The following is an 11,000-nucleotide window of genomic DNA, read 5'->3' on the forward strand; positions in this document are numbered from 1 at the left end:
GCCCTCTGGCCGCTGCTCTGGAGTCCCAGGTACCCAAAGGTTCCCAGAACCTACTCTGTCCCCAGGAAAGGGGCAGGAAGAGTCACTGATAATTCTGTAGGGACAGAACTAGGAGGTTATGTCAATCAGCTTGCAAACAGAGGTCCACCACACAAACCTGTGAGTCAGAGAAAGAGAGGTTAGCCTCGCAACTGCTGGATCTTTGGTAACATTCTGACCATTTTCAACCATACATAATCAGGACTCATTTCAAATAGCCTTTTGGAAGCATGCTAACTTATGCCCACTTGGTCTGCCGTGCCCTCTCCTGCCAAGTATCCCAAGACTTCCCCTTTCCTTATCTGAGTGCTCAAGGCCCATTCTTCAAGGGGATTTTGGGCTGACTGATGAATAGAAGAAGGCTGGAATGCTGGTGTGTTAAGTCATGACCCACCTCCTGGCTGGTGAGTGCCCCCTTCATGTATTCCCTGCACGTAGATTTTCAGTACACTACAAGACCTTTTTTTTTTCCATTCTCAATTTGTGGTTCTTGCTTTCCATAGCAGTGTTTCCCAGAAGGCTTGAGATTTCTTGCATGGCCATAGCTTGAAAGTGTAGAAATGAGATCCATAGGCAAGCTGTGTTCTCTATGGATCTAACCTGAGGCTGCCCTGTACCCTTCACCTACCTCTCTCTTGAGGTAGGTAACCTCCTGAGGTTAATAGGATGCCCATGGACACCCCTTCCTGGTGCCTGTGTGTCTGCCCCATAGGGAAAAGATGAGGAGCAGGATGGGTGGGTGTGGGCAGGGAGGAGTGTTGTGAATCCAAGCTCCCATCACAGTCGGGCTACCAAAAATCTGGCAGTCCTCCTTGTGCCCTCGGGGACCCAGCCTCTTCTTTCCTCGCTCACCTGGCAGGCCTGCGAAACAACTGTGGAGAGACCTTCAGAGCCGGGAAAAGGAGAGGGAGGATTAGAATGCCTTTTATTTTGAGTGTCTTTCTTTGGGCTTTTGCATTTATAATATTTCTATTTTTGAAAGAATCATTTGGCTCTTTTTTCTTTTAGCATATTTTCCTTCGAGCAATAGAAGCCTTTGCAATATGGAAAAAGTGACATGTGATCCGAAGGCGTCTGGAGGGGAGCTCTGAGTGCGGGGAACTGACCTTTGCAACCACCTACCCAGAGCCGAGACTGGCGAAGGGCAAGCGGAGCCTCCAGGAATGATGTCTGGTGCCCTCCACAGGTCAGTTCACAGTGGGAGTCTTGGTGACAACCTGCAGCTGTGTGTGCGTGCCTGTGCTCGCGCTCCTCTCTCCCGAGGTTTCTCTAGATGGCTCTGGTTGGCACGTCTCTCCTCTCACCCTGTGGCCAGCTGTCCCAGTTCGCCTCTCTTCCTCTCTCCCTCTCTCCTTTCAGCCCATCCTGGAAGGCCAAGGGCTGGGCCAGAGAGAAGCAGTTGTTGCTGTTTTTCCCCAGCTCCCGCTCAAACGTGACACCCACAGAAAGGTCAAGCCCACGTGGTTCGGCAGTCCCCTGCCTGGCCCGCCCTGGCTGTTGCCATGACGACTGCTGGGCTGGCAATGTCCTTAGCCACCTCTACTCCGCATGTTGGGTGGCCGTCCCAGGCTCTGCTCTCAGAAAAGCCACTCCGTTCAGAAGTTAAAGGGCTTCTGGGAATATGGACAGACGGACAGACAGAAAAACAGGTCGAGTCAGAGGCAGGCACTGTCTCTTGGACAAAGAGAAACAAAGCGTATTTAGGGACTCAGAGAATGTGAAGAGGCAAAAAAAAAAAAAAAGTGAGATGGTTGATGGAGTCTCAGAGTCTCGGCGACACAAAACTGAAGGCTGATGAACAAAGCACAACAGAGTCTGAGACAGAAACAGACAACGAGAGGCACAGGGGGAGAGGAGCCCTCACTGAAGAGCAATGGAGAGGGCCTGAGGGAGGAAGAGGGGAAAGATGGGACAGGTGTGAGAGGAGTCAGCCCACCCTTCCCCGCTCCCATCCCAGGAAAGTGCCTTGCCCTGAGCCGGGTGCAAAGCCAGTGTTTTGTCTCATCTCTCTGACATCTCAGGTGGGTTTCAGTCGATTTGCTGGCCAGACTCTTCCTCTGGCTGGATAACATTTGCCAGCCATTTGCCTTGCCCTAAGCTAACGACGGTAAAATCGAACCCCGCCCCAACACACACCCACACCCACCCCCTCCTTGCCATAGGGAGGCCCTTGGTCCATTTCACCCCAAACTCACCATAAATACCTACAGCTCAGCCTCCCTTCTCGCAGGGGGTGAAATGGGTATCAGAGCACTGAGCCGGGATGGCAGGAAGTGAGGCCAAATTGGGGAGTGGTGGGTGCGACCATCAGAGGTGATGTCGCCCCCTGGTGGGAGGTAACTAACATGACAGACAGTGAGTCCGACTCAGGAATGTGGGGGTAAGGGAGAGAGAGGAACTGGGAGAGAGAAGGGTTTCAGAACTCTGACCAAGTAGGCTGGAGGAGTGGTAACTGGAGTCACAGACCAACCCAGATTGGTCCTCCATGCTGGCCAGGAATTCTGCCTCTAACATTAGTGCACTGATTTCCCATCTTTGAGGTGTCTCCAAGGCTTTGGGTGAGTCTCTCAGGGTCTTTGAGTTCTGGGTCATTCTTAGCCTTAGCTTCTTAAGAAACAATAGGCCATCAGCAGAGGAAACTTGGATTCCCTCCAGCTTTTAACCAGTTCTGGCCTTGACCATCGTAGAGTGAACAATGCAGCCAATGTCCCTAATGTCATCATGTCCCAAGCTCACATGTGGGTGTAGAATAGAACAGGTGGTAGCTTGGAGAGCCCAGTGCCCTGGCGCCCTCAGCCCAGACAGTGCAGTGAGGGAGCTCAGCCCAGAAGGGAGACTACAACCCAAGGGAGCTATGGGTGGGCATCAGACAAGGTTCTGCCGATTTAGCCAACCAGGAGACCCCACTGGGCCACAGAGGCTAAAGCGTGAAAATCAGAGTTTCTCTGCTGTCCCTGTTAGGTCCTGGGCCGGGTGGGAAAGGGACCAGGGCAGATGCTGGTGGCGCCCTGCCCCACATCCCTTCAGCTCACCTCTGTGTCCAGCTGCAGCTGTGGTGGACAGTTTCCGGGCGTGCTCGCGCCTTCCCATCTGTGTTGCACTGATTTATAAAACATGTATACTTGGTCATTCCAATGACAACAGTATATTTCCCAGACATCTTTGGTGTTCATCCACAGTCTCTGAAAACATACCAGAGTCAGAAAAGTGAAAGAAATGTCTTGTTATTACTGAAGGACTCCCCACCCCACCCCAACTGCAGGGGCTGGTTGCCAGGAGGAACAACTACATGATTAGAGGGTGGGAACCTCCAGAGAGGGGAGAGGGGCTGTAGGCTGAATCAGCCAATGGCCAGGGACTCAATCATGACTATGCAGTGAAGCCTCCAGAATAACCCAAGAGGACTGGGTTTGGGAGCTTCTGAGATGGTGAACATGCAGAGGCCGTGGAGAGTAGTGTGTCTAGAGGGGGCATGGAAGCTTCAGGCCCTTTCCCCGTACTTCCCCTTATGTTTCTCTTCATCTTGACTGTTGGTTTGTGTTTTTTATCACATCCTTTAATAAACTGATAAATGTGGGGCGCCTGGGTGGCTCAGTGTGTTAAAGCCTCTGCCTTCGGCTTGGGTCATGATCCCAGGGTCCTGGGATCGAGCCTCACATTGGGCTCTTTGCTCAGCAGGGAGCCTGCTTCCCCTCTCTCTCTTTCTGCCTACCTCTCTGCCTACTTGTGATGTCTGTCAAATAAATTTTTTTTTAAATGTGAAGTGGTTCCCTGAGTTCTGGGAGCTGCTCTAGCAAATTAATTGAACCTAAGGAGGAGGTGGCTAGAGACTCCAATCTTTGGCAGTTGGTCAGAAGCACATGTGACAGCCTGGGGCTTGCAACTGGCATCTGAAGTGGGGGGAGGGGGACAGTCTTGGGGGACTGAACCCTTACCCTGTGGAATCTGCTACAATTTCTGGGTAGATAGGGATAGAATTGAGTTGAATTCTTGGACATCCTGCTGGTGCGTGAGAACCCCACCCACCCACCCACTCCTGTTTGGAATTGGGTCCGTGGTGGCGAGGGAACACACCTGGGTGACTCATAAGCGTCTGCCTTCGGCTCAGATCATGATCCCAGGGTCCTGAGATGGAGCCCCACATTGGGCTCCCTGATCAGCAGGAAGCCTGCTTCTTCTCTCTCTGTGCTCGCTCTCTCTCTCTCTCTCTCTCTCTCATTCTCTCTGAATAAATAAAATCCTTAAGGAAAAAAAAAAAGGAATTAGGTCCAGGAATGCAAGTAGACCATCCCTCTCCTCTGTGGGAGGCTTTTCTCAGCCTCTGCAGGGCACCTTGGAAGTAGCAGGAGCTTAACACTCCCAAATGACAAACCTCAACACTGAGGGATGGACGCTGGTAGAATTAGAGCCCAGATTTCCCCATCATTTAATGAGGGCCTTCGGAGCTGTGATCTTTAAGGCTCCCCAGAGAGATTCCCAGGAGAACTGAGCCCTAACTACCCACAATGAACCACTCAGTGTACCCTATCCTGTCTCATTCTCCTTACTCCCTTACTCCTGCCTGCTCCCTAAAATAAACTGCCTACATCCCAGTCCTTGTCTCGTGATAGGTGTTCAGAGGACATGAAATAGCACAAGGACTGCCTTTCTGTGATCCTCCCTGCTGGAGAGTCTGCCCCACAGGTTGGGCTAAGATAAGAATTGTTGGTCTGCGTCTGACTGATTGGAAGGGGTCATTATCATCTAGAGTGGGAAAAGAGCTCACCAGCTCTCCCTCCCAGATTTTGGGGAGTCCAAACCTGACTTACTAGCAGCAAGTACCTGTAGGTCTCCAATAGACAGCCATAGACTTTTTTTTTAAGACTTTATTTATTTGAGAGAGAGAGACAGAGCAAGCATGAGAGGGGAGAGGTCAGAGGGAGAAGCAGACTCCCCGCCAAGCAGGGAGCCCAATGTGGGACTCAATCCCTGGACTCCAGGATCATGACCTGAGCAGAAGGCAGTTGCTTAACCATCTGAGCCACCCAGATGCCCAACCATAGACTCATAACTGGAAAGGACCTTCGGGGTCACCTGACCCAACTTTCTGTGATATATAGGAATCCTCTTTACAACATCTCTGATGCCTGACTGAACACTTCCAATGACAGGGAACTCACTACCTTTTACAAGGCAGCCTTTTCTATTCTTAGACAGCTATTTGAAAATTTACCTTATAAGGAATGGTAATTGACCTCCCTGAAACTTACCCTCAATGGTCCAGTTTGTCTGTTGTATGTCAGTGTTTCATTTTTCTACTCAAGACTCCTCCAAATATTTGAAGGCCAACTATGTCTATTGTATCTTCTCTTTCCAGTCCACATTGTATTGCCTTGACCTTTCTTTAAATGAGATGGTCTTCTGAGCCTCCTTAGTCTGGATCCCTCCTCCAGGCAGCAACATGAGTTTGTCAGTGTTCCTCTTTCTTAGTACCCAGATGATGCTTCAGAGTCATGTGGCCAGTCCAGGGTGTATTCTTACGCTGCTAGAGCCCCAAGTACATTTCTACTATTGATTCCTAGAATTACAAATGTTGGCAGATACATAACACTACTGACTCAACTGGACTGTAAAGACACTGAACATCTGTTGTTTTGGTTTCTCAGCATCCCTTGTGCTTTTCTGCAGGTAGCAGCACTCTCCCCACTTCCCATTCTCAAATGGTTCTGGTGGGATTGCCAACCATAGCACCCTGTGCCTCTAGCCATAGGTTTGGGCCCATGACCTAGGCTCAGCCAATGAAAATATCCTGTCCCTGGTCACAGCACTTGGTTCAATGAACATGTAACCCAGGTTAGCCAATCAGAGGCCTTTCCTTGGATTTATTATATGGAGTTGGAAAGGCTAGATTTGCTAAACTGAGATGATGTGTAGAACTCCCAGGTTTCTACCTGCTATAGCTACCTACACATGAAGAAATAGAAAAAAGTTAAGAGGAGACTGAAGATACTACCCAAGTCCTTGGATCCAGCTGATCTTGAGGCCTGCTCTACTTTTGTCCTTCCCAATCAATATTCCTCTAGGGGTTAATCTAGACTGAGTCTGGCTTATGTCACTAGAACAAACTAGTACATAGTACTTTTTGTCTTCTAATTGTGGAGTAATTTTTTTTTATCCTAAATGAAAAGCTTCCTATTTATCCCTATTAGATTTCATACTTTGTCCCATCATTGCAGTCTATACAAAACTTTAGAGTCTGATTCTGTTGCCTAGTCAATTACCTATCCTCTCATTTTTAGTAAAGATGCCTTCTATGCACTCATCCAAATCATTGATAAAAATGTTGAGCTGGGTGGGTCAGTTGGTTAAGTGTCCAACTCTTGATTTAGGCTCATGATCTCAGGAGTCCCAGTTGGGGCTCCATGCTCAGCAGGAAGTCTGCTTCAGAATTCTCTCCCTCTCTATGCCCCTCCCCCTGTGCTCGCACTTTCTCTCTCTCTCTCTCTCAGATAAATAAATCTTTTTAAAAAATGTTGGGGCCTCTGGGTGGCTCAGTTGATTAAGCCTTTGGCTCAGGTCATGATCCCAGGGTCCTGGAATCAAGAGCTGCATTAGGCTCCTTGCTCAACAGAGCCGCCTTCTCCCTCTCCGTCTGCCTGCCACTCCCCCTACTTGTGCTCTTTCTCTCTCTCTCTCTCTGTGTCAAATAAATAAGTAAAATATTTAAAAAATAAAAATAAAAATGTTGAGCTGGACAGAGGAAAGAAGGAGGAGGAGGAGGAGGAGAAAAAAAAGAAGAGGGGGAAGAAGAAGAAGAGGAGGAGGGGGAGAAGAAGAAAGGGTAGGGGGAAGTGAAGGAGAAAAAAGAAGAAACCAGCATCATGTGAGTTTATCAATCAACAAGCATAGTTTTTTAGATGGTTGTTAAAACAACCATGAATCTACGCTACTGTGCCCTTATCCAGCCTACACCCTCCATCCTGTCTCCCAGACCTCACCATTCATTTGGTCACTCTGCTGAAGATCACACTGCACCTTGGCTTCTGCCGAGTTACCAGTGGATAACCTCATCCAAAAAGGACAAAGGATAGAAAGCCAAAAGTGGCCCTATTCTTTAAAATGCCCCAAAACTCAGGGTGCGTGACTGGCTCAGTGGGTAGAGCGTACTCTTGATCTCAGGGTTGTGAGCTCAAGCCTCATGTTGGGTGTGGAGCCTAGTTTAAAAGGGGGGGGGATGGGAATAATAAAATTCTCGTAAACTCCGCAGAGCCCATCTCCTTTTCCTGTGCACACTTGCATGCACGCACAGATCCCATCCCTCTCACCCACCACTGCCTCCTCCCTCCCTGCTTCTCTGCAAAAGAACTGATTTTTTTTTAAAGATTTTATTTATTTATTTGACAGAGAGAGATCACAAGTAGACAGAGAGGCAGGCAGAGAAAGATAGATAGAGAGAGAGAGAGAGGGAAGCAGGCTCCTTGCTGAGCAGAGAGCCCGATGTGGGACTCGATCCCAGGACCCTGAGATCATGACCTGAGCCGAAGGCAGCGGCTTAACCCACTGAGCCACCCAGGCGCCCCAAGAACTGATTTTTTAAAGTGGATCAGGTCAGCATGAAGAGAGGAAAGCCCGCCTCGGAAGAGATCTTTACCTCAGAACAATCTGTGACAGGCGGCACTTGGGATAGGTGGGTGGGGAAAGGGGTATACCTCTTAGCCACAAGTTGACTCACAGCAGGCAGTGCACTGACCCTTAGCACAGCCTCCCAGGGGTGGGTGGGGCATAAAGAAGCAGAGGTCCACCCAGTGTCCCTCCAGTCTGCCCACCCACCAAGCACAGGCTCTGCAGAGGGCTAAGCCAGGCTGGCCATCCCTGCACCACCACTTGCTAACCACCCGCCACTACCAAACCCAAGTGCCATGCTCCCCCTTCTTACTCCCTCACGCTTCCTTCCACTTGGATGCCAAGTTCCGGTGGCTCTTCCCCTCACGCTTCCCACATCCCTCTCTCTGTGCCCTCAGTGACACGTCCTTGTTTGTGTTGTAACCATCATCTCTTCAAATAGTTCTGCCCCATGCGCTCCTTCTTCACTTTCTGGGACTCAAATGGCGCATATATTAGACTGTTTGGTATTTTCCCACCAATCTCGGAGGCTTGGGTTTCTTTTTTCTTTTCTTACTCTTACTCCCTTTTGTCTTTGTGTTCCTGCTTGGATGATTTCTATTGACCTTTCTCAAGTTCATTGCTTTTTTCCTCAGCTGTGCCTGCCTATGGAATAGCTTGTTGAAGGAATTCATCTCTGATACCAAGTTTTTTATTGCTAGCATTTCCACCTAACTCTCTTAATAGTTTCCATGTCTCTGCCGAGACTCCCCATATGTTCCTGCAAGTTGCCCACCCTTTCTCACTAGACCCATTAACATATTAGTCATTATTATTTAAGGTCCCTACCCAGGAGTTCCAAAATCTGTCATCTGGGAGTCTAGTTCTGTTGATTTATCTTTTGATGATGGTTTGGGGTTTTTTTTCTTTCTTGCCCTTTCATGTATGTTTCACAAATTTGTACTGAATACCCATCCTGTGTAAAGAGCAGAGACTGAGGTAAATGGTATTTATGGCTGGAAGTGGGCATGCCTCTTCGGTTGGTCTGTGGGGTTTAATCAGTAGAGTTAGGAGTCAGGTAGGGTTGGGGTTTGTCGTTCCCACCATTACCTCCGTATGTCACAGTCTTTGAATTCCTCTGGTAGTGGGCTGCTTAGAGTAGGGACTGGGGTATCAGAGGATTTTTCTGGGCTCCTGCTCTGCCCTCAGCTTCTCAGCCATCCCCGCATGCCTGCCCCTCCATCAGCAGTGGACCGCTGTTGCTTGCCATGTGCTTGTAGGCTCCTGAAGGGGCAGGACAGGCAGTGGGGGTGGGCTGAGGATGTGTGTGTCTGTTATCCAGGTTCTGCTTTAGTCTTAGACAACATCCTGAGGGCAAGAGTGAGGCTTTCTCCCCACTCCCTCTGAAAGCCAAATTCTGCCTTATATCTGTGGTTGGTTTGGGGTGGCCCAAGTTTCTTGCCCTCCCCCACCCACCCCGGAGACCAGACCCTTGCTTGAATCTTCAGCCCATGATTGTTTCCTGCTTTCCCATTGGGATAGAGGGATTTTGCTTCCATTCTTACTCACTGAAGCAGTGGATCTTTGGCTGTGTTAAAGAAGGGCAAAAAGGTTTTGACTCCTCACCCAGAAGCAGGTGAGTTTTGCTTTTATCACTTCCCCGAAGCAAGACTCCGTTGCCCCTTCCCCAGGGGCTTAAAGCTTTGGTTTATAAGAGGATTGCAGAAGCAGCTGAGGCTCTTTGCCTTCCCTCAGCAGCTGCCTTACCAAGTCCTGTGTGCTGGCACCACCACCTTGGAGGAGGAAAGCCCTCCCCCATTTTCCTGCCCTGCTCCCACTTTTCCTCAGAACCTCAGAGGGAGGCCTATGGAAGAAAGCTTACCATGAGTACAACTCTCCCGTGTCTGGAATAGTCTCCAGCTATTCTAAACTGACATGTGAGCCCACGTGTAGCCTTTTTAACTTGTTAAATTTTTTGTTGGTTTCTTCTTACTCATGTGTTGTCAGCCACCTCTTTCTTCCATGCTGTTTTTTTGTTTTGTTTTAAGATTTTATTTATTTGACACAGATAGAGAGCACAAGTAGACAGAGTGGGAGGGAACACCGACCCAGGGTCCCAAGTGAGGAGTGTCCGTACTGTAGGATGAAAGGATGGGATGAGATTGACATGTCGATCTTTGCAATCTGCCAAATAGGATTCTATTTATTCTATAATAGTGAAACAGTAACTTCAAAGAAATTAAGCTAGAAAATATAAATAAGGGAAAACTACAAGCCACCTAATTGCATTATTCATTTGGACATACCATTGCCAAATGTGAATCTGTGCTTCCCTAATCAACTTAATCATGTGGTATCCATGGCAGCCCTAACTGTCTTTCCAGATCCAAATCCGATCCTGTTACTGCTCCTCTTAAAATGACCCATTAGTTGGGCACCTGGATGGCTCAGTGGGTTAAGCGTCCCACTCTTGATTTCGGCTCTGGTCCTTATTTCGGAGTCGTGGGATCAAGTCCCGCATCGGGCTCTGCGCTTGGTATGGAATCTGGTTGTCCCTCTCCCTCTGTTCCCTCATCCCTCAAGTAATAAAATCTTTAAAAAAAAAAAAAAAAAAGAACCCAATAGCTCCTTCTTGCCCCAATAAAATCCAAGCTCCTTAACGTGACTTACAAAGCCCTTCACACCTGACCTTGTTTCTTAGTTTCCAACCTCACCTTTTGATGCTTCCTCCTTTGTCCTTTATGACCCCAACTATACCGAACTACTCTCCAGTCTCTATACCTTCTTCTGCCTCTAGGCCTATGTACATGCCATTTTCCTCTTCTGGGACTTGACTATGCCCCCATGTTCCTCTTCCTCCATTCTCACAGTCTGACCACTACCCATTTTTTCTGGACTCAGCTTCCCTAACACAGCCTCTCTCCTACCTCCCACCCTGACTGGCCTAGGGCTCTCATAGCTCCTGGCATGTGCTCTAAAGCAGCTATGCTAATGCCTTGATTCTGCAGCCCAAGCGATTACAGTGCTAATCAGCTAGGCCATCTCACTCCCTCCACCATTCCACGTGGGAAGATGTGGTTTTGCTCTGTTCACCATGATGCACAGTGCAGGGGCTCAACAAATATGGCCTAGGCAAATGAATCTACGCCTTCAGTAACCCACTTCTGGGTTCAAGTACACAGCTCTCCCACACACGGAAGACTGCCACAGCAGTGTCCCATCTTGAATCTTCTAACTCAAGTAGGGCCAAAGCTGGCTGGAGTGTCTTGGAATTTTCAGGAAAATGTCTGCTTCCCGCGGCTGCAGCTTTTCTCAACCTTGGGGAGTGACTCCAAGGCAGGGCCAGGGAGTGGCTTCAGGATGTTTCCCTTCCTCCAGCG

At 49.0% G+C, this 11,000-nt stretch overlaps 2 long non-coding RNA genes across 2 annotated transcripts in view; one reads left to right on the forward strand and one right to left on the reverse strand.

Annotated features, from left to right (window-relative positions):
- Positions 1–9,496, forward strand: part of LOC125105066 (uncharacterized) — a 34,867-nt gene extending 25,371 nt beyond the window's left edge. The window contains exons 2-3 of the long non-coding RNA XR_007128802.1: positions 1,048–1,225; positions 9,379–9,496. This is a non-coding gene — a long non-coding RNA (uncharacterized LOC125105066). The remainder of the gene's footprint in view (positions 1–1,047; positions 1,226–9,378) is intronic.
- On the reverse strand, positions 1,546–4,167 carry LOC125105067 (uncharacterized). Its single transcript, XR_007128803.1, has 3 exons — positions 4,114–4,167; positions 3,072–3,221; positions 1,546–1,652 (listed from the first exon to the last, which is right to left on the reverse strand). It is a non-coding gene; the product is annotated as an uncharacterized LOC125105067 (long non-coding RNA).
- Positions 9,497–11,000: the final 1,504 nt, after the last annotated feature.

This window comes from Lutra lutra, chromosome 7, assembly GCF_902655055.1.
Source record: "Lutra lutra chromosome 7, mLutLut1.2, whole genome shotgun sequence".
In the NCBI taxonomy this organism is placed as follows: Eukaryota; Metazoa; Chordata; class Mammalia; order Carnivora; family Mustelidae; genus Lutra; species Lutra lutra.